The sequence below is a fragment of the Strix uralensis genome, chromosome 4 (assembly GCF_047716275.1).
Source record: "Strix uralensis isolate ZFMK-TIS-50842 chromosome 4, bStrUra1, whole genome shotgun sequence".
NCBI lineage: Eukaryota > Metazoa > Chordata > Aves > Strigiformes > Strigidae > Strix > Strix uralensis.
Window position 1 is genome coordinate 131,703,756 of NC_133975.1, and position 24,305 is coordinate 131,728,060.

The following is a 24,305-nucleotide window of genomic DNA, read 5'->3' on the forward strand; positions in this document are numbered from 1 at the left end:
TTAAGCCTTCGTTTTGCCCCAGAGCAGAACACAAGGAACCCTGGCCAACCCAGGATCTGCCCCCCCTGTTTTGCTCACTCATTTCAGGTGTAGAACAACCATAGAAGTTTTTTGTTGTAGCTGACAACTTTAGAAATGGATTTTTTTTTGCACATAAATGTAAATCCTCCAACCCTGTCCTTACAGAAAGGTAAGCAAGCCTATCCTTTGCTGGGAGGTACACTGCAGCATGAGTTGGGTCAGAGTCCAAAGGAGTTCCTGCTGTTCTCCCTGCTCTACATATTGACAATATGTTAATAGCAGTTTTACTATTTGAGCATGCCATGGCAGAGTACTGGAATTAACAGGAATGCACTTGGATTTGTTGCGCTCTCTGTCCTTTTCCCACTCAATTAACTGTGTTGCAATATAAACACATTTCTGCATAACAGCAAAAGTTTAAGAAACAATGTACTGGTTCAGCGCAGTAATTTCGGTAGCACGGTATTCCCATCTCAAAGACCAAAAGGGGTACTCAGGGAAGAGAATAACTGCTGCACTTCTCCAGGTTACTCACCCCACTTCCAACACTTCATTGAGAGGCAGAGACTTCCTTCTTGTCAGTAAACTTGTCCAGTTTCCCTTTCCAGATTCACAACGAATTCAAGCTTAGGCAAAGAAAGCATGAATAAATACTTTAAGTTTTCTGCAAATTTGATGTCCTAATTGTTAATGAGCTCTCTGCTCATTACACACACTGCTGTGTGCTCTTCTTTTCTTGCACTTGTGTGGGATGGGACTGGGGCTCTGACCAAAGAGCATCCCTCAGGGACTGATGGGGGGGCAACTGACAGTCAACAATTACAGCTTTTTCTTAACTGAGTTACAAAAGATTCTCTCTGTGGAGAGACAGTGCTGATGCCAGACACGTATGCAGGGCAGTAACCCTGACTTTAAAATTTATATAGAGTCTGCTTAGTCATTTGCAGGTGAAAATGGCATTTGAACACACTCAACACAAGCAGTGAAGCGCCTTGCAAAGCCATGGCTGTCAGGGGTGAGAGCAGGTGTAGGACGTGTGCTGTTTTCCTCATATCCTACATGGTAGAGAGCCCACTCCACCAGCACCTCTGCAAGTCTGAGACCACAAGACTGTTCGATAAACTTTTTTTTCCCCAGTAGCTCCAAGAGGCTGTGGAATAAGATGATCAGTAAAGCATATTTTCACACTGTCTATAGTAGTCAGACCAGTTGTTCTCAGGGTACCCAGCCCCCTGAGCTGGAAGACAGGGATGAGGAGCAGAATGAACCCCCCACAATCCAAGGGGAAATGGTCAGTGACCTGCTACACCACTTAGACACAGACAAGTCTATGGGGCTGGATGGGATCCACCCAAGGGTGCTGAGGGAGCTGGTGGAGGTGCTCACCAAGCCACTTTCCATTATTTATCACCAGTCCTGGCTAACCAGGGAGGTCCCAGGTGACTGGAGGTTGGCAAATGTGACACCCATCTACAAGAAGGTCCAGAAGGAGGATTGGGGAACTACAGGCCTATCAGCCTGATCACAGTGCCAGGGTAGGTTATGGAGCAGATCATCTTGAGCGCTATCACATGGCACATACAGGACAAACAAGCGATCAGGCCCAGACAGCATGGGTTTGTGAAAGGCAGATACTACAAGAAACACATTTTGGGTCTGGAGCATGTCCAAAGAAGAGCAACAAAGGTGGTGAAGGGTCTGGAGCACAAGTCTTACGAGGAGCAGCTGAGGGAACTGGGGGTGTTTAACCTGGAGAAAAGGAGGCTGAAGGGAGACCTCATCACCCTCTACAACTCCCTGAAAGGAGGTAGTAGCGAGGGGGGGCGGGGGTTGGTCTCTTCTCCCAAGTAACAAGTGATAGGATGAGAGGAGACAGCCTCAAGTTACACCAGGGCAGGTTTACATTGGATATTAGGAAAAATTTCTTCACTGGAAGGGTTGTCAAGCATTGGAACAGGCTGCCTAGGGAAGTGGTTGAGTCTCCATCCCTGGGAGTATTTAAAAGATGTGACGCTTAGGGACACGGTTTAGTGGTGGACTTGGCAGTGCTGGGTTAACGGTTGGACTCAATAATCTTTTGGTCACTTCCAGCCTAAACAACCCTATGATTCTAAGAATGAGATCACATGAAACTGGAAAACTGACATGTTAACATTAACCGGTTTGCTTTTAGCTCACACATCCACAGAGCATCCTCCAAGGCAGTGAAGTGATGCATGATGCATAGAGCCCTGTATACAGTGCTGTGTTTTCAAGGGATACGCTCAAAGACGGGATTTCTACCCTAACATGTGCAAACAGCAGACTCCTGTGCAGATGTGGCACCCTGGTGAATGTTGCAGAATACATCAAAGAAGCCCTTTCAGATCTTTGAGAAGGGTATCCTGAATAATTCAAAAGTAGACAGTGTATCACTGGGTTTGGCATTTTCTGACTACTGCAGCTATTTTAGCATTTAGACAGCTAAAGAATCACCTGAACCATCAATTCAGCAGCTCTGGATTTGTGCTTTGCATCAGCTTGTGATGTAACGCCGGCAGTTGAATGCGATGCTCGGCACAGCCTGGCATAGAAATCCCATGTCAAAGGCAGCGAGGCATGTTTCCCTGTCACATACACACTGCACGGTCTCAGAAGCATCGTGGAGGTGGTTAGCAAGGAAAAATGGTGGCAGATCCTGCAGGATTTCAGAGCATCAAAAATTTGCAAGCAGGATTGTCAGGCAGTGTAACTATACACTGCTCCACTGAAGTCACAAATGCTGCATTGAATTATGTCAGATGAGGCTGTGGAGCTGCAGTGAACAGCTGCAGATATAAACTCCCAAAGTCCTACTGCTGATTGTAAAATACAATAAATTGTTACTTAGGACAAAGAACAAAAAGAGTGATTAATTTTTGGAAATTTTTTTGTACTTTAAAGAAATGCTGGTTCTAGACTCGAGAGGTAAAACTGCAAACAGCGGGTTGGTCAGAATTTGATTAATAATTACTTATTAGATTATTTTGTATCTCCGGTCTTTATCCATTTATTATTGTCCTCTCAAATGGACAGTTTAAATTGAATAATTATATATGTTCCAATATGCACTAGCTTCAATGGACAATTGGATTTGGGCTTCTCCACCACATCTTTCCTTTCCTGTGTCACAATGACTCATATTAAGAAGGAAAACAGTGTGAACAAGCTGACTTTTTCTTCAGGCAGAGAGACATTTAATTTTCTGCATTGTGTAAAACAAAGCCAACTTATGAATCGCTGGCATTTTCATGCTGAATGTCCCAATGTCGTCTACTGAGATGGTCTAAATGTCTTGGTTTGAGCGGAACTACTCAGTTCATTTTAATTGCAGTTCACTGGATAAATTTATCGAGGTCATCTGGGTGGAAAGCAGTCCGCTGGCTCCAGGTCTGCCGTGAGGACAGGCTCTGCATACCAATCTCGCAGCAGGCAGGAATCACTCCCCAGCTGCCCGCAGAGGGGCTGGGAGACTGGCAGAGAAATACGGGCTCTCCTGGAAGCAATGCAGGAAAAATCATGTGCCTGGGAATTTGGTGAGACTTTGGGGACTTTTTGTAGAAGTGGTGCAGAGACCACGACTGGGCTGAAAAAATAAAAATATTCTATTTCAGTTCTCAATGACCTGAAAGTAAACATCTCAATAAGATCATCTTTTTTATTAGGAGGACGGTAGAATTCCCAGAGACAATTTCAGTTCTGGAGAAACACTTTTTCATTCAACTGAAATGAAATGCCTGAAAAAACGCATTCAGTCAAAAAAAAAATTATTCTTTGTAGCTGCCATGAGCAGAGAATAAGAAGGGAGTTAAACTTTAGGGTGTTGTTGTAGTGGATCAAATCTACAGTCTGGTCTCCTCAGTGTTCACTTTTATTTTAATATTCCTATTGTTTTGGAGTTCCTTATACATTTTTCTAAAGTATATTCATGCATTCAAAGGAAGAAGGATGCAGTGATGGAAATGGTATTTTATGTTTCCGCATAACCAACATTAAAAGCTTGAATTTTGTTGGTTTACTCCAATAGTAGACTGTGGTTCCAGGCAGCCTCCTGGGCTGTAATGAGAACAGTAAGAGCTGTGAAAGCCTTCTCTCAGTCTTCTTTTCTTCAGAGCTGTAATAGAGAGAAAGTTGTTTTGGCTTTGTCAGGTCCCAAAGTTGGCATGGCAGTGTATTTTCCCCATATGAAATCTGTTAACTTGCACAGAAAGGAATCATTATAATTAGTTTTTCTTTGGATCATGTCCTGATTGTTTAAGATGTGAGGAATTTTCCCTTGTCCATTATTTCCTTTTACCCCCATACAGCTAATATTCTACTTAACAAAGCTGATACATAAACTACTTTGAATGGCTTTTCAGCTGTTAATGTTGAGAACAACTTAATTAGGCATGGTGAATTGCAAATGACCTTGTGGATCTTGTAATGCCTTCTGTAAGGCTATTGCCATCCAGCAGTAGCCACGTGTTCCTCAATACTGCTTTTTCTTTCACCTTTAATAGCTGTGAATATAATTTAATATGGAATAGCTATGCAATAATCTAAGTGCAGGCTGTGACTTGTTCAGTACAGTGAGGTGATTATGCCTTGGACTGTAAATGCATGATTTAATTAAGAGATGTGGAACTAAAAAAAAAACCAACCCCAAACCAGGAAAATGGTACAACATTATATGCACAGCTTCCCCTCCAAACAAGGATGATTTATAAGCATGTTCTGGCTAGACATGTCTTAGCAATCTGTGGCCTGAGTAACCAAAAAAAGCACTGAAGAGTTGAAAACCTGTGCTTTGGGAGGAGGGGGAAGGAGGCTTAGAGCTCAGGGATGTAGAGCCTCACAGGGAGAAAACCCCCAGCACACCTGGGACTCCCTCACGGCAATGATGTGCCTTAGGACCAAGGTTTGCAAACTGGATGACATACTGCCGCCAGAGGGATGGAAGAAGAAGGACTTCCTAAAGTTATCTCAGAGGTCCCAAAACATAACAGGTAAATATTAATTTTTTCTGATTTCATCAGATTCATATACTATGAGTTTTATGTGGGGGAAGAAAGGAGGAGGAATAAATTACATGACGAGACTGTGAAAATCTGCATTAATGGATGGTCTTATATCTCAAGATCAGCTTGCCCTGCTTTTGGGAAGGGGAGCAGTCTTCCTGATCCCTAGGGATCCTTTCCCAAGTCCCTGGGTCCTACAGGTGGAATTGTACTGCTATGTGTCTGTGTGCTCTGCAACATCTCTCTGGCTATCTGTGGTATTCATCTTAACCCCCTACTGTTCTGCATCAGGAAATTCCAGTTTTCTACATGAAATTCCAATGTTTCCTTCTTAAAAGCACACCACAGCCCTTGTCTTGGATGGATTGTTTCTCTATGATTTTTGTGTCATTTGTCCAGTTCAAAATTTCCATCCTAACTTCAAAGCTCTCGCAGTCCTTCATAGCTGTCATCCACAAATTGTGTGGGTGAGTTCTTTATTCCATCACGCAGGCTATTAAGAAAGCATTGAATAGAACTGAACTCATGACTAAATCTTATGGGAATTCATTCGAAATGTCCTCTGAATTTGACAACAAAACACTGATCGTGCTTACCATATGGTGGTTTCACATATAACCCCACTTTTCAGCTTCTGAAAATGTCACATGAGGCAGCATCAGACAGACACCTTATTAAATATGTCTCACAGAAACACAGCAAAAAACCAACATAGACACCCTCTTGGTATTGATAAACAACCTTCTTGTAATGACTCTGAGTCAAGATTTTAAAGTGAGCAGTGCACAGTGAGGTGGTGGTCGACGGGGACCAGTGATCATTGGATTTGACCCAAACTCAGACCACATAGACCCGCGCCTTCAAAGAAAACGGTCCAGAATTTATGGAGCTGCTGGCAGTATAGCCTGGGGGTGTATATTTAAAATGAGAAGTATAAAGACCGCAGTTTTTAAAAATACCCTATTAGCTGTTCATGGTTTCAAAACTGTCTGAAAATCCATCCTAGTTAATACCGAGGGCTATGGCATCACGGCAAAGGAAATAAATTCAAAGTTTGAAAAAGGAAGCAACTGGCCGGGGAAACTAGAGTTAGGAATGAGTTGGAAATCCCTATCAGGATTAAAGATAAGTAACAGTCATTAGAAATATCAGGAAAAAACCTCTTCAGGCCAGGTTTTGCATATAGATCATTGCTACATAGAGACTGTAACCCTTTGAGTGGTGATGTAGAAAAGGAAGAATTGTTCAATAGATACTTCCGTTTTCCATTTTAGCATTGATGAGGTAGGAGTTAACAAAGGAAAATTAAACATTTTCATAGCACATCTGAGTCTTAAAGGAACTAGCTGAGGAACACTTCTAAATTTCTCCATTTTTCAGACTGTTAGGTATTGGAAGCATGAGGAAGGCAAAACAGCAAAATAGTGAGAAATCTGCGAAGCACACATTTTCCTCGACACAGAGTGCCCAGAATAAACACAGGACGGGATGAAGGTCCAGTGATTTGTGTTTGATGTGGCGCCAATGAGGAATGCGAAACGGGGTGCAGGTCGCATGGTCCCATTCTTTCACTTCAAGGACAGATTTATCTCCTGTTCTACTCGTTTCCCTCAAAATATGATTTTTTGTAGCAACCGTCCAACTCTGTGCCTCATCCTCCCTTCTTTCCCACACAACCCAGCTGCACCCATCGTACCAATTCGACCTTGCTTCCCATCCTCCCTCTTTTTCCCACAAAAACCATCTGTACCTCTTGGCACCATGAAATTAATTATGTCATTACTGACAGAATAATGATTTGACTACCGTCCCACCCACTCACCATACCTACTAAGATACATAGTACCCCAAGTTTGTACCTAAGTTGGAGGAACGATAATCCAACACCAAATCGGAGGGACAGATGGATGGGTTTGTGCTCTTGCCCCCCCAGAAGGGATGTCTTTTGGTAAGACTTCCTCAGCTACGCCGAGTGTATGCCCGGGAACTGTGTGTGTGTGTGATTGCAATCCTTTTCTTTTGTGTAGTGCTATAGAGCCAACCTGCAGTTTGTGCATTTATTGTAGGCAATCTTAAAGAATCTGTAGATGTTGCATGAAAATAAACTGTACCATTTGTGAATCTGACTGCTTCTCTTGAATGCAACCAGACTTACAGTGTATGGGCTGTTTGGGCTGGGTCAGACCTATAGTGACGGCCACTAATCCGCACTATTTGTGAATCTGATGGCTTCTTTTGAAGACAACCGGACCTACAGCATACGGGCTGTTTGGGCATCCGGGTCAGACCTATAGTTATGGCTCCAATTGACAGACCTATTAAGGAATAAGTCCAGCCACCCCTAGCCCCTCTAATCTCTGAGGACCAGCTAGAATGCAAGGGGATTTATCTCTTGCCAAACTTATTCTCACCCTAAGCGCAACACAGGCACAGAGCATAAGCAAGTGTGGGGTATGTTTGGATGGCTGGCCATAAACAAATGGTAAAAGGGGTGTTCCTAGTAAGAATTTTATTAGTTTCAGTTGTGCTGATGTTGGATTTTGCCTTCCTCTAAGTGTAGGTCCTTGATCTCTTCATACCTCATCTAATCATATCTCCCCCAGAGTCTTCAGTACTGGTAGACCTCAGTGTCCCTTGTTTAGTCTCATAAGAACAAAAATGGTATATTTTACATGACTTTTCTGGGATCTGTGTAGAGGTATGTGGGTAAAATATAGAAGTCTATAATGTACAGGATGTCAGAAGAGATCTGACCATGGACAGGGATCGTGTAAAATGCCTCAAGTGCCTCAACCCCAAGCACAAATCCAGGCTGGGTGAGGAGGGGCTGGAGAGCAGCCCCAAGGAGAAGGACTTGGGGGTGTTGGTGGGTGGAAAACTGACTGTGAGCCAGCAACGTGCACTGGCAGCCCAAAAAGCCACCGGTGTGCTGGGCTGCACCCAGAGCAGTGTGGGCAGCAGGGCGAGGGGGGATTCTCCCCCTCTGCTCCGCTCTGTGAGACCCCCCTGCAGTGCTGGGTCCAGCTCTGGGGGCACCAACATCAGGACATGGACCTGCTCGAGTGGGGCCAGAGGAGGCCACAAAGATGATCACAGGGCTGGAGCACCCCCATGTGAGGACAGGCTGAGAGAGTTGGGGGGGTTCAGCTGGAGAAGAGAAGGCTCCGGGGAGACCTTAGAGCGGCCTCCCAGGACTGAAAGGGGCTACAGGAAAGGGGGGAGGGACTCATCATCAGGGGGGGTAGGGATAGGATGAGGGGTAACGGTTTTAAACTGAAAGAGGGTAGATTCAGATTAGCTATAAGAAAGAAATTCTTCCCTGTGAGGGTGGTGAGGCCCTGGCACAGGTTGCCCAGAGAAGCTGTGGCTGCCCCCTCCCTGGAAGGGTTCAAGGCCAGGTTGGACGGGGCTTTGGGCAACCTGGGCTAGTGGAAGGTGTCCCTGCCTGGGGCAGGGGGGTGGGACTGGATGGGCTTTAAGGTCCCTTCCAACCCAAACCATTCTACGATTCTATGCAGCAATCCTATTTGACTATTTATTCCACACTGAGTGTGTTTATTTTCACATACTCTAAGACTATCAATTGAAAATAGGACATAGGACAAAAATGAAGCCTGAAAGGACACACGCTTACCAAAAATATTATTCCATTTTCTGTCCAAAAATTACTGCTTGTTGTTCTGTGTCCTTAACCAGGCAGAGATTTTTCTTACTTACAGATTATTGAAGGAAAGTCACTGTCCTACATTTTCGCATCCATGGAGAAGGGTCTCATGGGTTCTTACCTTGAACTCACACCCAGCCCTATGCAAATGCTGACAGCAAATCACAGAGACCAGGGGTCAAGAGCTGTTGAAGAGTGTTGTTGGTGTTTACTCGGTTTCATCTATCTGAAAAAAAGATGGACACAATTGGTTGCCTACCTTTCAGAATTCCTTAATAGCACTTTGTTGTCTGTATATCTAGCATGGTGTTACTTCTGCGGTCTTTGCTACTATCAGAATAATTTTTTTTGCTCCCTGGGAATCCCTGAACTGGAAGCTGGTACAGCTTTTCAGAATAAAACTTTTACTCCGATATAACTCCTATCTATATTGTGAGGAATGTAGAAATGGAGGCTAAACTAAGGATTCAGGAGATGTCATTGAAACAACAAAAAAAAAAAATCAAGAAATGTCATTTGAGCAACTCTCAGGCTGATGTGCATAGGATGTAGCTATTTGGAAAGATAAAATCTAAACTGCTGGATTCTAATATATAAAAACAGTACTAGAATATAAATCTTGACAAAACAATTAGCCTTGTTTCTAGTATGAAATGGAGTTTGCAGCATATTAAAATTCTGACAAGCTCCATCTGCTTAAACTATGCTTCCTTATAATTTAATTACACAAGGTATCCATGCCTGAGTCATTAACAGCATTATGAATAATGTGATTCATTAGCAGTGGCCTACATGTGCTGTTTGTTTCTTTTTTCCCTGAGATATATATCAGTTACTTACAAAGATTTATATTTTGACAATCTCCATCTGGGCTATTCTAATACAATTTTCCAGGACATATTTGTTCTATTTCAGTGAGTGAGGCATGTTGCAATCTTTCTCTGAGGTATGGAAACAGCTTTACAAATGCTTAGACAGATGTGTAGTTCCACAGTGTTAGCAGAGTTGCATTTTCTCCAAATAAAACTGCCTTTTTACAACCACAAGCAATATTCTCTGTGTTTCTGTTGGTACTGCTTCAGTCAATATTTTGACTCTTTCTTTTCCTGAGTTGGGATTGTATCTTTGCCGACAGGCAGCAAAATAAATAAATAACATTTTTGTAGACAGGCAGTATCGAAAAATAGAAAAAATTAGAAATTTCATGAAAATGCTTAATGCCAGGTATCTGCATAAAACAGGGAAACAAGTTAATCATTTCAAGAAAATTTTACATAGTTCAAAACATGACCTGTCCCAGTGGCATTAATTTTGTATGCTAAGTTGTTTCTTTTTAAAGTTATCTTTTCAAATAATATAAATGTAATCATGTTAAGACATCAAGGGCTTTTCTAGGAGAGCAGGGCATCACTTAACTGAATGTCAGTGGGGAACAATTGCTAACTAAAATCTTGTCATGGTATTAGGGTCTGTTCTCATACACGATTCATCATTCTGTATATGCCAAACCTCATCCAAGAAGACAGTTTTAGTCATTGGAAATAAGAAAAAAAAAGATGTTTTCCGGCAAGTCTCACTGTTTATTTGCACTGTGTTATGCTCTTACTTAACCATCTCTGTTGGCTGTAGTTGAGGGCAGGATGATGCAGTAGATGAAATTTTGATCTGAAGTGATTCAGTCAAAAAGATTTTTACCCAGGTAATCTGATTTTCTTTTCCATTGCTGATTAGAGATAAGATAGCTGGCAATTAATACATTTTTTAGTGCCATGACTGAATTGTTTTAAGTGTAGCTGACCCAACACCGAACAGGGACTGACCTGTGGTTCCCTTCCAGAGGGGTTTTTGGTCTAGCCCTGTAGGCCAGGTTGAAAAGGAAGACAAATAGTATTATTTGATGAAGAAGTTGCTGAAGTGGAAGTTGGAGAGAATCACTTCTTACAAATAGAACCTATTTTTGTTCCTGCAGCTAGTAAGGAGCGGGATCTCTCATGCCTTAGGGCAGAAAAGCATTTTAAACACAACTTTAGCCTGAGTAGATGCAACATATTTTACTCCTCACAAGGTAAATTTTTCACTAATGGTGACCAATACCTGGTCAGAGGGCTGAAGTAGCTGGCAGTTGAGCCAAACTGATGCTCTCATAGTGTCTGCTGCAAACTTGCCCTGTACTCTTGACACAGTTGAAAGCCACTCTGTGGAGGCAGGAGAGCATGTGGACAGTCCCATAATTTGTCCCTGAAGTCCCTTGTTTCAAGGAGAGATACCGGTATTACAAAGGCAGGGTGGATCTCTCAGATCCTCATCAGTCTGGAGTCTCAAGCAATTTCATTCCTATTAATCTCTGGACATACTCATTAATTTCCAGGAGAGGTCCCAGGCAGTCACACAGTCAATCTGGGGATCATTGCAGGAGGCAGTGCTGCTGTAACTGGTTTCAGAAGGAAATTTTTTCCTCTCTGGAAAAACCTGCACATTGTAATTGTTGAGGAACTAATGGATTCAGAACTGGGTCTGAATCATCATAAATAATCCATTTGTTATCAAATACAACACTTGTTTCTTGCTAATATTCAGGCAGATTTCTGGTTATTCTTTGAAACCATAGGGCCCTTTCTGGAAAAAAAAAAAAAAAGAGCAACTATGCCTTCCAGGAGCTGTCACACAATGGACAGTGATGCCTTGAACCCACAACCTCTCAATTACTCTAAGTCAAATGTCCTGGCTGACCAGGCGGTTTTGTTATGTTTACCTGATGAACACAACATCTGTACAGATAGTCTTCGAAGAACATTTCAAGTGTACGTGCTTTGAGAAGCAATGGAGAGAATGCAATAAATATGGTAACTAGCAGGTGATGAGGAATCCGATGAAAATAAATTCAATACGGCTATGAAGACTAAATGAATGTCTCAGTACATATATAAATCTTCTGCTCTTTATTAAGTCCTGCAAAGATTTATTAAATTTCATGTGGCTTAAGAAATATAAAAGAACTGTAATAATAAGAGAGAGGGGATTGTATATAATTCACATTTTAATAATGGTCAAATGGGTTGATTATATCTTTTCTGATATGATGAATATTACAGAATATTATATAAACTAATATTTGTGGAAAATTTATGCAACTCAAAGATGTTCAGATTGTTCAACCTTAAAAAAGAAAAATAAATGATTTTGTAGCCTTAAATATTTTTGGCATCAAGGTTTCTACTTTAAAAGTATACGATTTCGGCATTGTTTTTATCAGAATCACTTTTTTTGTGGAACATAAAGGTAATTTACATAAATGCACTTTTATGAACGGTCTAAAGTTTTGATTTCTTCCCATACAGTGTAAGCATAACTCTGTCCTGTTTATTCCCAGAGTGTTAATGCACGTTTGGGACCAGATGTGAACAGTGATCATCTGATCACGGATACGTGCAACAAGGGATTCCCTCAAAGGAAGAGAAGGTAACACTGACTGCATGGCACCCTGAGAGAGACCAAGGTAGTGCTCAGCAGCCAGTGCAGTGAAGAACACATCCAAAGAAATTTCATACGAGGAGGCAGAAAGTGGAAACAGCCACATAACTAACTAGCCACAGACAGTTAAGGTGTAAGGTAACAAGTGTAAAAGTCATGGTGAAAATATGTTGGTAGGTCTTGTAGGTGTGTTTTGCTTGGAAACATCTACTGGACTTCTATGGTAGAGCAAGATGCTATGTACTCTAAAAAGACACTATTCAACTAGAACGGGCACTAAAGCTGAAAAAAAAAATAATGCTGAAAAGATAATATAGAACTGTAAGGAAAAATGACTACTTGAAAATATCCCATCAAATTTGGTTCAAGTTTGGGTTGACATAGCACTTGGGGATATGGTGGAGTTGAGAACAGTCAGTGTGAGGTTAATGCTTGGACTAAATGATCTTCAAAGTCTTTTCCAACCTAGATGATTCTGAGATTCTGTGAAATCGAAAGAGAGTGGCTCTCAAGCGGATTTTCCTGTGTCCTAATTGTTTTAGCTGAAAAATAGGGAAAAGCCAGATTCTGCCCTCAGGCACAAAGTACATGGACACATTGCTTCAGCTGGACCCCTCCAGCTGCTCAGCTGGAATTGTGTGCAGGTTTAGCCTGGATTTTTGATGAAACTCAACTGAGCTTGCAGAGAGCGAGCAGGTCACCTTGCAAGTCTGTCTTTGCTGCAGGGTAGGAACTTGCCAAACAACAGGTCAGGCCATTTGGAGTATGGTAACACTCTTGTCACCAAAATAAGCTGACAATTTCAAACCTTCACTTACATCACAAAGAGCTTTGAATAAAGAAGTAATAGTTATTCAAAATTCCTAGTAACAAGAAAATTTACTGGGTGACTATGGGACCTCTTGATAAGGAAGAGGAAATGAATTGATTGAAGGATGGTGAAGTAGCTGGAAAGTGAGCTGATGGGGTTTCAATTTGCCTTTCCATTTAAAATACAATGCAAAATTTCTTTATCCAAGGGCACTTCCCATGGGAGCTTAGAATGAGGCCTTGGCAGAGACTGAGGTCTCTGAGGAAGCTATGAAAAAAACCACAAGAAATTAAAGAACAGTAAACCCTCAGGGGTAAAAATTCTGAGGATTCTGAAAGAAATAAATTTTAAAATAATAGGGATAATAGGAAATAAAGTCACATTTCTTTGCTCTAGTGAGATATGATACACATGAGGACTGCAATACTAACTTCTTTAAAGAGAAGACGTATAAAATAAGCTATGCATATTAGCATATTACATTAATATCACTGAATGCATATTACAGAATTATCTCTGTCCAGCACAGATAACTCTACATACACATGTTGTTTAAACATTTGAGAAAAGTGGTTTTTCCCCTTAAGATCTGAAGGTCATTTGTATTCCTTTCTTCCAGAGAAAAGCATGAAAAATACAAAATCCTAGAGTAGGTGGCTGCTTCTCTGCAATATTGGTAGACAGATTTTCCAGATGTGAGTTCTAGTTCTGAGTATATTTAAATGTGTGATTTTGGCAACTTGTATACTCGAACAATAAAACGCATCCAGTAATATCTGTGTATGTACTAATGGTATGTTCCTGTAGTGTATATTATGTACAAACAAATTGAAGAGGTGATTTCATAAACTCTTGAAAAATTACATTTGTTTTGTCGTACAAATAGATTTTGAATGCATGAGTGTCCAGAAAAGAAGCCAACAGTGACAAGAAAATCTTAGTGAGGACAGCTTCTCTGTACAGATACAAGACTATGGACCACTCCAATGGGAACAAGAATATGAGTTAATTTAATCAATGTATGAACTGTTTGCAGAGTTGGACTTATTTTCTCTGAATTTACCATAAAAGATAATTGCAAAAGATTGCACAATCACAGATGGAGACAGGGATGAAACTCCACTATTTGGCCAGGTGGCTTAACCCAGGAAAAAAGTTGCAAACCCTGTCTGAATAACTACTGAAGCTTGTGAGGAGATGATTTGGCTTATTGCAAAATCTAAAAAGTTTATGGAATAACGAGGATCATGGCAGTGGTGTCAGGGACTTGATGGATAGTTTTGCACTGGTACTCTCCAAAAAGCTGGAGGTGGTTGGTCTACAACCTCCTCATCTCCAGGAGGGGAGGCTACAGGGAGGCTCAGATTCTGCTCACACAAGACACATGCTGGCACTGTGTTTTATTTGTTGCAGTGCTTACTCTGTGTTGAATAAATTTATAGAAGGGATTTCACAGTGAAGTGCTAAAGTAGCAGGACATTGAACTCAGTGACGCAGGAGTTCACGTGACAGCAGTGTTCCTATTATTAATGCCAACTGTTAATGAAATGCAGAGAAGACATAATTCCATTGTGCTGTTACTGCTTATCCCATATGAGCCTTGGAATCTGCTTTTGCTCCATTGTTCTTCTAAGTTTCGGCATAATTGAGTTTTATAATTGTCAATATTAATGTTTTCCTGTCCTCCCTGGCCTCTACAATCCTCAACAGACACTATCTGGAGCTTGGCATGACAGCCAAATATATTAGTTACGTGGTTTATCCTGCCTACCTTCTTGATTAAAATCTGTTGATTAAAAGTCTTTACCCTAATAGAGCTGGAAACTGTAGTTGTTCTCTCCCCTCCCTGTGGGAGGAAGGATGTTTACTAAACGCACTGTCAGAAACACCAGCTTTCCATGGCTTGACAGCCAAAACCCACAAGCCTTTTGTAAATGTTTTCACATGAGAATGAATTAAAGGATCTGTGGCATGAACTAGCTGCCTTATTTCATAACGAGAAATTAAGAGAAAGTGCTGGATGAGAACATGGAGGCCAGCGGGGCAGCAGCAGGGAGGGGGGGATGCATTTGTGCATCAGACATGCCAGCAGACTGGCCTTTGCTGCTGCTGTGAAAGTCTTTAAACCCCAGTGATCGTGGTATCTTCAGCAAAGCTGGGAGCAGCAGCTGGCAGAGAGAAGGAAGAAGCTTACAGCTTTCCAGTGCACTTGAGCCAGACTCTGAACCCGGTATTAAAAAATCTTGTGGATGGGCTGCTTGGTCCTCCCTTTAATGCCAGTCCTGGATCTGACTCATGAAGGTCTGTCATCTACCCACACCATCAGGAAGAATTGACACCAGGCTCTTCAGCTGATGCAGATGAACACGTTTGTGACGTAGATTATATTGCAAATAAGTCTCCCCACACCCAGTATTTCCCCTGGGTGTGCACATGGGGGTCAGAAGAACTGCAAAGTTCCTGAGCATCACCGAGGCTGCCGGCTGGGGTGCAGCCCCCTGACCCACTGGCCTATGCTGGATGCTGAAGACTTTGGAAGAACAGGTCTAAGAAGAGGTCTAGCCCACTCCAGGAACAATAATCACTGTCTGTAGGGATGTGACATCATCATCAACCAGCATCATCAACCAGCAGCCAAGGTTCCTTATAACCTGTAGATAGACCAGAAATCTGGTCAAAATAGAATTCTTCTACTAATATAAGAAGATATTTTAGCCTGAGGGTCCTACTTGGTTTCTTTTCACTTCATCAAATAACAAAAACAAACAAAAAAAATCCATCATTATTAAGTATTTTAAAATCATATGCGGAAAGGAAAATATTTTTGTTCAAGGTCATTTTCAGGTTTATATTTCTCTTCACAACATTTTGGAAGCTGATACTGGTTAAATGTTATTCTTGTAATGAAAACTCATCCTTTAAAATGAAGCTCTGATCAGCAGTTATTTTTCTCCAAGGCGGATGGCAGCCTCATGAAGATTCATCTTGGCCTAATGCACAGAAACAGTGCAGGACACAAGTAGAGTTTTCCAACTGTAATGCTGAGAATTTTCTCATTTATTATCTGTCATGCATATTTTTTCTATTGTTATTACTGCTGATTGCAAAAATTTTTAATGCCTTCTTTGTAATCAGCACTCTTTCCTCCTTATTTATTCATTAGTGCCACAGCCCATATTTGTGATCTCAAAATTGTTCCCATGGTGACAAATGGGTAATGTCACAAAAACTTGATTATAACATTACTGCATGGACAGGGCAGGAACTCCGGCTAAGTGCAAATGGAATAGCTGCTGTTTACCCACAAATATCCTAATAACTCCTAATGAAGGCAAAGGAAACGTAGGCAATTCAGTAGGTATCTTGAATAATGAATTGCAATTTTTAATCTTCCAAATGCGGCAATGCTTTCTCTTCATGTGGAAAAAATGATGATACGCAATGTGAGCTGTAATTCCGGCCAAAAATATTACTGAAAGGCTGCGAGATGCAAAGATTTCCATCTAGACCTGAACCCTATGTTACTCGTTTGTGGGTACATGAGCCAGGCCATTATCTCCTGGGCTGGTAAAGCTTTAGGAGGTGACTGTTCAGTGGAGTTGTACTCCATATCATCAAAATACAACTTACTTTCTCCTTTATTACCACTCATTTATCAATCATGGGCTTCCCCAGAGCTCTCCAGACAAATATTTGACAAGCCCTCTGAAGCAAGTACACACTCCACCTTGGTGGACCTCCCTGTGTTGCAGTTACAAATTTTTCTACATGAACCTACAAGGTGAACTGAAGCTAATTAAAAAACATTGATCTGCTCAAAAAATCCTGTGGATGAAAATTGTAAAATTTTAAATGAAAATTGATTTTATGGGCTTTTTTTTCTTTGTCACAGAAAAAGCAGTAAAATAAGAGGATTTTTAAATGGCTTTATGAGTGCATAGGCAAAGGAACTGTTTTTACCAAAAAAAACCCCCAAAAAACCCAAACCCAACCTAGAAAGATCTTTGTATTCAGGACAGCAGAAAAATACAAGCTGCAGTGCATGAGAATTTTTCAGTTTTGGCACTTTTTTGGTACTCTAACTCTCCTGAGCCCCCATTTTCAAAACCCACTTCTGCTCTCTAGTCTGCAGCATGGCAAAGTGGCCAGTATATACATTCTTGTATTTCTCTAAAAAAAATTACAAGCAGTATATTTCAGTATATTCGTGTTTGGGTATTATAAACTACTTTTATGATAGCATTTTTTCTCCTTTCCCGCTTCCCAGGAGGACATGCTCTCATGATAAAACAGTGGATTTCCTTTCCATTTAAAGATACAGGATCTAATGAATGTGGTTGTGAATGTTCTGACTTGACCAGGGGTTCAGCTCAGTTGCATCAAGCTCCAGAAGGGATGTTGCAAACACACCTACATGGTCAAAGGGTGGTATTCTAGGGTCTTTTGTACAAAGAAGTGCGAGTCAGTGGGCAGAGAAAAATGAAAAAAATTATCAAGGGCCAAAGCAACACCTGCAGGTGGCACTTTTAAAATATTAAGTAGCAAAGGTAAGTTTTATGCCTTTGCCTTAAGAACTGAACTATTAATTCATTCTTACTGAGGAAAGATGCTGAGTTACCCTTGGCAGAAAAATATAACCTAGAGTGTTCTGCATGGAGAAATCACTCGTGGGTGGAGTTTAAATGTATTCTCCTTTGATTTTTTTTCCCCTATGCATTAATATCAGCTTCCAGCAATTAATTTTGGAGCATTCACTGTGTATCCTTCAAAAATCAGCAGCTATTGATCAGCAAAACGCTGACTGTTGACACCCTACCTTACGTTTTGCACTTTCCCTCAGCTGTGTTTGAGCAGCTGATATCCCGTGTCTTGGCAGCAGGTCTTCTGATGCTGCTCCAGCGAAGCCAGCAAAGGGGACGGGCTGGGGAGACTCCAGGAGAGGCTGAGACCTTCTTAATGTGGGTGCAACGTTAAATTAACCATGATGCAGGAATGCAGACTCTGGACATGGTTATATTCCCAGTCTTCTGCATTGACCCCTTCTAATTTAATAGGTGCTTAATTACCTTATAGAGTATTCCCAAATCATTCGTTCTAATCAGACAGAATTTACTTTCAAAAAGTTGCATATATTTCTATTTTTTCATTTAATATTCAAGATTACTCAATGCAACTTCCCATGCATTTTTTACTGGAACTCTTCCCTTCACAGTGGAAATTCCAGCATCCTCCTCGTGGACCACAATTTCTTCTCAGCAGCAACACTGATGCAAATCAGTATTAATTTCCACAAAAGGAATGGAGCTTCTAAAATTTTAGACTGGTACAACTTTCCCTAATATCTTCTTTAGTAGGAGGTGCTTTGTGTTTACGAAGCATCAGAAAAAATGTGTAAATACCAAATTCAATGAGTTCTGCACAATGAAGTGCTACAAAGGGTAACTGAAGATAATGCCTCCAGTGCTCGTGTTATGCCTAGGAAAAGCCCAAAGAGATCATCTGTGCAAACACCTAGAACAGCACTAGCTATGTACCTTTCATATATGATTGAGATAGTCAAGCTGTGCTGAATTCCTCTGAAGGAAGCCTGAGAAGGAAATACTGGCCCTACTTCAGAGAGCAGAGTTATAGTCACAAAGACCATGCAAAACTTTTGAGATTATGGCTCTTCAGATAGAGCTTTTCCATAGCCACCGCTGCCCTCAATATGCACATCTGTAACACAGGGAGGCAGCCTGGGAAGCTGGCATTAGATTTATTTGTCCTTTCATAGTGACCAATTCATTACCATCCATCCAAAGCGATATTCCCCTCATGAGTCGTGCTCCACAGACTACTGGGATTGCCTCTGCTTCAGGCTCCTTCCCTCTCCTCCAGCACCCTAAAGCAAATATCAATCTTTCCTATCCCATCAGCTGAGGCTACTGATGTTATTATGAATGTTTTACACTATAATTAGGCATTAGATGAGAAGAGGAAAAGGCTCCTGTTGGGCTTTTGTCCCACTGTACATGTCCCTGGCCAGTTCAGCACTTGGGAGAGGACTGGCTCTGCCTAAAGCTGTAGAGGCATATTTTAGGAATAAGACTCCTGATTCAGCCAGGATATTACCAGAGATCTTTCTCTTGCCCATAGTGTGTGGTCTCTTCTTCAGTTCAGCTGGTAGTTCAGCTTGACTGTTCCACTCTTACCACAGACATGTCCTGTGCCAGTACCCAAGGACAAGTCATGCATTTGGTTCATTTCCTCCCCAGCACCTCCCACACTTGGGGAGCAGCTCTGCCCTCCCTCTGCTGAATTTTCTCCATCATGTTAATTTCTCTTAGGAAAATTTCAACAAATTTTTTAGGCAATTTTATTTCCTTAGTAATTTCCAGTTCATCATTTCAATATTGTTCCCTGACCTAGCAGAAAGCCTTCACTATTCTGCCTTGCTCCTCTTCAGTCCTTCATCTTGGGATAAGATGGCTGTCACTGCCTTTGTAAATGACGGGCTTTGAACGTTAATTTTCAAAGAATGGGAAAGTTAAATATTCATTTTGCAATTACAATAACTATGTCTTTCTAAAAGATCAACAAATGGAACTAAACTTCATTTTGATACGTCTAGTTACTTGACACCTGAAAAGCAGCTGGTGGTTACCACCTTGAATGAGCTAGTGTCTTGCCAGTGTAACTCCTCAGCTTTGGATGGCACCATTCCATCAGGCAGTTCATGATGATGCAGTTCTGCACCTTTTAAACTCATAGTTTTGAAAATATTTTTTCTGCAACAATAGTCACTGCCACTGACCAATTGTCAATAAAGACCGTTAGGTCTCTGAATTATCCTTTCTTTAAGAAAGATATCAGTATGCATCATCTATTGTCTGATAGATATGTTGTAACATTTTTGTCGTGTATAAAGTGTAGAAACATCATTTTGCTCTATGGTAAAAAAAGAAATTCAGAAATAAACGTTGTTTCTAAACTCTGACATGGATTCCTTCACAATCTCATTTCTATGTCCTCTCAGCAAAGCATTAGACAACACCAATCTACACAGGACTACATCACAGATTGCATTAGAGCTGGAGAAGAAACTCATGGGCTAAAGAGGACCTTACGGTTTTGGGCCTCTATTAAAGTTTGTAAATTAACGCTGTAATGCTACAGAGGTTGTCAGTGCTTGCAAACAAGGAAGTTTGGCTTTAAGTGATTTCCCACTTTCCCTTGTCAAATCCTTCATTTCTTACTCAAGATTTTTTTGCAATATCCCTGACAATTTACATAAGTAAAACTGTGGAAGGTAATCAAGATCTGGTCTTACTTTTCATTGTCCTAACAGCCTCTTTAGCTCCTATCCGATCAGAACATATGCACTCACACACTGTTATAGGAAAAATATGGGAAATGGAAAAAAGTGCTGAAGCATTACCAACAGAACAAACCTGATACTTGCAGATGATGGTGAGACTGGTCCTGATTCTGTCACAGCTGACCTTGTTATTGTCCCACTTCCCCACTTTCCAAACCATCCTGTTTGTCATTTTTCAGATGAGTTTATTTGGGCTTTGGCAGGCAACAAACTGGAAGTCAAACAAAATTGAAAAATCAGTGACAGCTGAAGCCGTGACCAGTACTGTATGAACCCATCTGCTGGAAACTTTGAGGCCACCAAATACTGTGATCATTTGGAGAAGACCTTCTTTCCTCATCTATGTTGCACCTGGGTTCCTTTCTTCAATCTACTTATTAAAATAAAGCCTCGGAAGATTAACTGGTGTATGTACCCATCAGTTTAAGGCAGCTGGTGCTAGTTCTTAGTATACAATACACAAGTGAGCCAAGTCCTACATTGTCCAGATTTTGTTTTATGTCCAGTTACTGACTCCCTTAACGTTGCTTCTGACTGTAGGAAATAATTGACCAGCTGTTCGTCCATCAGATGCAACAGTATAGGCTACAACAACAACAACAAAACTATTTGGGAATACAAAAGATGGCAGTTAGCATAGAGAAATCATTAAACCCCTCACTTCCTGCTATGACATGCATCCCAGAGTTTATACCAGGTTAAGAGTGATCATGGTAACAGCACTGTTGGTTCTAGAAGCTCTTTGGACACTGACAGAGCTTCTAAACTGAAAATGGTTAGAAAAAGAGGAACAAGAAATGCAGAATTCATCCACATCATTATACCCACACCATTTTGTCTTTAACGTACATCTGGGGGATGAGTCAATGAAAGAAGACACCATCTAATGAGTAACTCCTGAACACCAAGAGAGAAGTGCTTGTCATCCCATGTGACTTTGCTTTCTTCACCCTTCTAATTTTTCTGTTGTTTCTAAAATGTTAGCTTTTGTAGAAGAAATAAAATGGGCAAAACTAAAATTTTGAATTGCTTATTAATACTTTTGCATACAAGAGTTTTAAAGCTCAGCAGAATTTTGTTTTATGGTTGGGGAATTTTTTAGGAGTGCTGCTTGTCCCTTAATGGCAAATCTGACACCCTTCCCGATGGGTGGCGCCATGAACACAAGTCCTTGCCTCAAGTCCTGCCCCATACCTTTCCTCAGACGTCCCCATGGACCCCACCTGAAAGCAGGAGCTCAGGTTTGTGCTGCCTGTAGGCAGCGCCTGGCAGCAAAACAATGGCATGAGTCTTGGAAAGGTCTCCTGCCCCCCACGCATTTTTCTTAAAATCCAGGAGAGAATTATAGATCAAAGGAAAGCAAACGCAGCTTTGTCTAATCTTGATGATTTTGTAACTCTATCAGCTTCTGCCAAGCCCCTTAGGACTCCTGCTTGCCATGGGAGTTAGAGGCCTAAATATATCTTTGAGGAGCTGGGCTTAATCTTTCTCTTCTACAGCAACGACTGTGTTCATCACCATCACTTTCTCCCAAACTTTTTTGCTGCCTAAGCTACGAAGTCTCAAGGGTGAGAATCCTTCTCAGGGTGGATGGGGGCTTCTCTCTGAAAAACCTGCAGAGCAGGCGGTGCCTATGAGTGATTCATCCCCTCCTAAGGGACACGTCTGCGGTAGCATCTTTCTCATTAAGTGTAGTGGGGAACTACTTTTAAACTATGTGCCTTAAATAAAGTCCAGTGATATGAACCCCACTATTTTTTTTCAAAAAAATTAGGATACATGAATACTTATACCCTGGCCTTGCCAGAGCTACAGGTCTGAGCAGCAAAGAGGAAGTGAACGTTGTACCTTCTCATTTGTCCAGGATCTGCCACCAACTGTGACCTGCCCACGGGAACAGGGAAGTCAGAGGACCCCTTACAATCTTCAAGGGCAAAACAATTTCATGAAGAGGATGCTGTACCTCAAGTGTCAGCCGCGCGGTGTTGAAAGTCACAGTGGAGAGCGTGTCGTGGAAAGCGGGGTGACAAATGTATCACAAGAACCTGCAGACTCATTTGCTTTGTTCCAGGCAGTGATCTGAACAAAACCCTCCGATGTCCCGGGATACCCCAAGGCTCTCTTTGCCGGCTGTCTTCAGCGAGGTTGGCATTTCCGTGACCACATCCTGACGGAGAGCCCCGCTAACACGCTTAGGGCAATTGACTGCAGCAGCTATGGAAAAATAAATCGCTCTGCAGCAATTCTCTCAAAGCAGCTTCCCATGTCCTGCTGTACGGATGCTCCTGGCTGGAATAAATTTGCTGCACTGTGCGCAATTAGTGCACTTGCTACCTGAATGAACAGAGCGCTGCCAGGAGATCTACCCCAGAAAGCTGCATGTGAGACCCTCCGCTGTCCACTTGCATGCCAATGAGCTCTGTGCAGTGCTGGCAGGGATATAGGACTATATATGTCACTCTATACTGACTTTACATTAATGATCAAGCGAGTAAAAACACACCTATCAATTACTTATTAAACAAGACAAATAGCACAGGATTTCTGCAGGGTGTCCACACACCACATGCCGAGTACAGGTATTTATAGCAAAAAAGGTTATTCCTACACTGAAGTGCTTTCAAGCCCAATAGATATGACAGAAGCTTGGAGAAAAGAGGAATTATTATGCCCATTTTTCCCTTATAGAGTTGAGGACTAAATAGACTAAATAACATGTCAGCCAGTCAGCAACAAAGTGCAAATCCTTCTGTCATTTACAGGCCCAAAATGGGACGCTGCCAGGATTCCCCTTTAAAACCAGTCCATTTACAGGCTGTGAATCGCTGTTTATTCCAAGCACACTTTTTTGCCCAATATTTCTTTTTCTGAGACGTTGGAAAGCAGACCTCAGAAAGTGCCCAGTCAGCACTTCGATAATGAAGGTCACTTCTTTTGCTGACTCCTGTTAAAGGGGTCCCTGGGTACCATTTCAGTTACAGGCACTTCAGCGAGCAGACATGTTTTCCTTTTTCACTTTTCATTCAGTTTCTTTTTTTTTTTTTTTTTTTCTTTTGCAGTGTTTCATAGTCCAAAGCACCTGATTAATTCAGTACTCTCTGCATAGCTCTCAGGCAGCTGTATGATTAGCCTCTGAATGTATTTTAAGCTGATATGTGCTGAACTGCTGTGGTCTTCCATAAATTCTTTTATTACTATGAGAAGCAACTACCCATTTAATAAGGACAGTCTCCATTAATTCTATGATCTCACAGTGCCCCAACACCATTTTCAGGAAAAAAAAGACACACCTTTCACCTTGGAATTTTAATAATCAAATTATTTTGCTTTTCCCACCCTTACCTCTGCATAGACTCTGTTTCACTGTGATAGACGAGACATGATATGCTTTATCTATCTCACACAACATCTCAGCCCTGCTTCTGTCATTATGTGCCAGGCAAATAGATTTCAGTCAGTCCAGAAAAGTGGGTGATCAAACAGGGAAAAGCACAAGTCCTGACCCATCAGAAGATGGTTCAAGAAAGGACATGCTCCTTCGTGTCAGAATGGACACCTAAAACCAGGCAGAAGTGGGAACTAAGGAAGAGAACAAGAGTGCAGCCAGGTTAATGTGTTCCAGAAAGGCCCAAATCAATGAGAGGAGACAACGGGGAGGCAGGTACTTTAGTCTCTTCCCCTCTCCTCTCCAAAACACTGCTGCTGGAGCTCCCTCCTTTGCAGAGGAGTCTGCAGGCTGGAACTCTCCAGCTGGTTTTAAACATCTTTGTGGTGGGACTTAGTCACAACCCAGCTCCCAGCAAACCGCCGACCATGTCTGCAGCTCAGTGCGATGCAATAATCCAGGCCCAGAGCTTGGCAAATCGCTCGCGTTTCTAGGCTGAAAGAAAAGCACATGACAAAGAACGTGAAAATTCTCAGAAGTCCTGAAAAACAATGCACCTTAAATGCCTTAAATGCTGC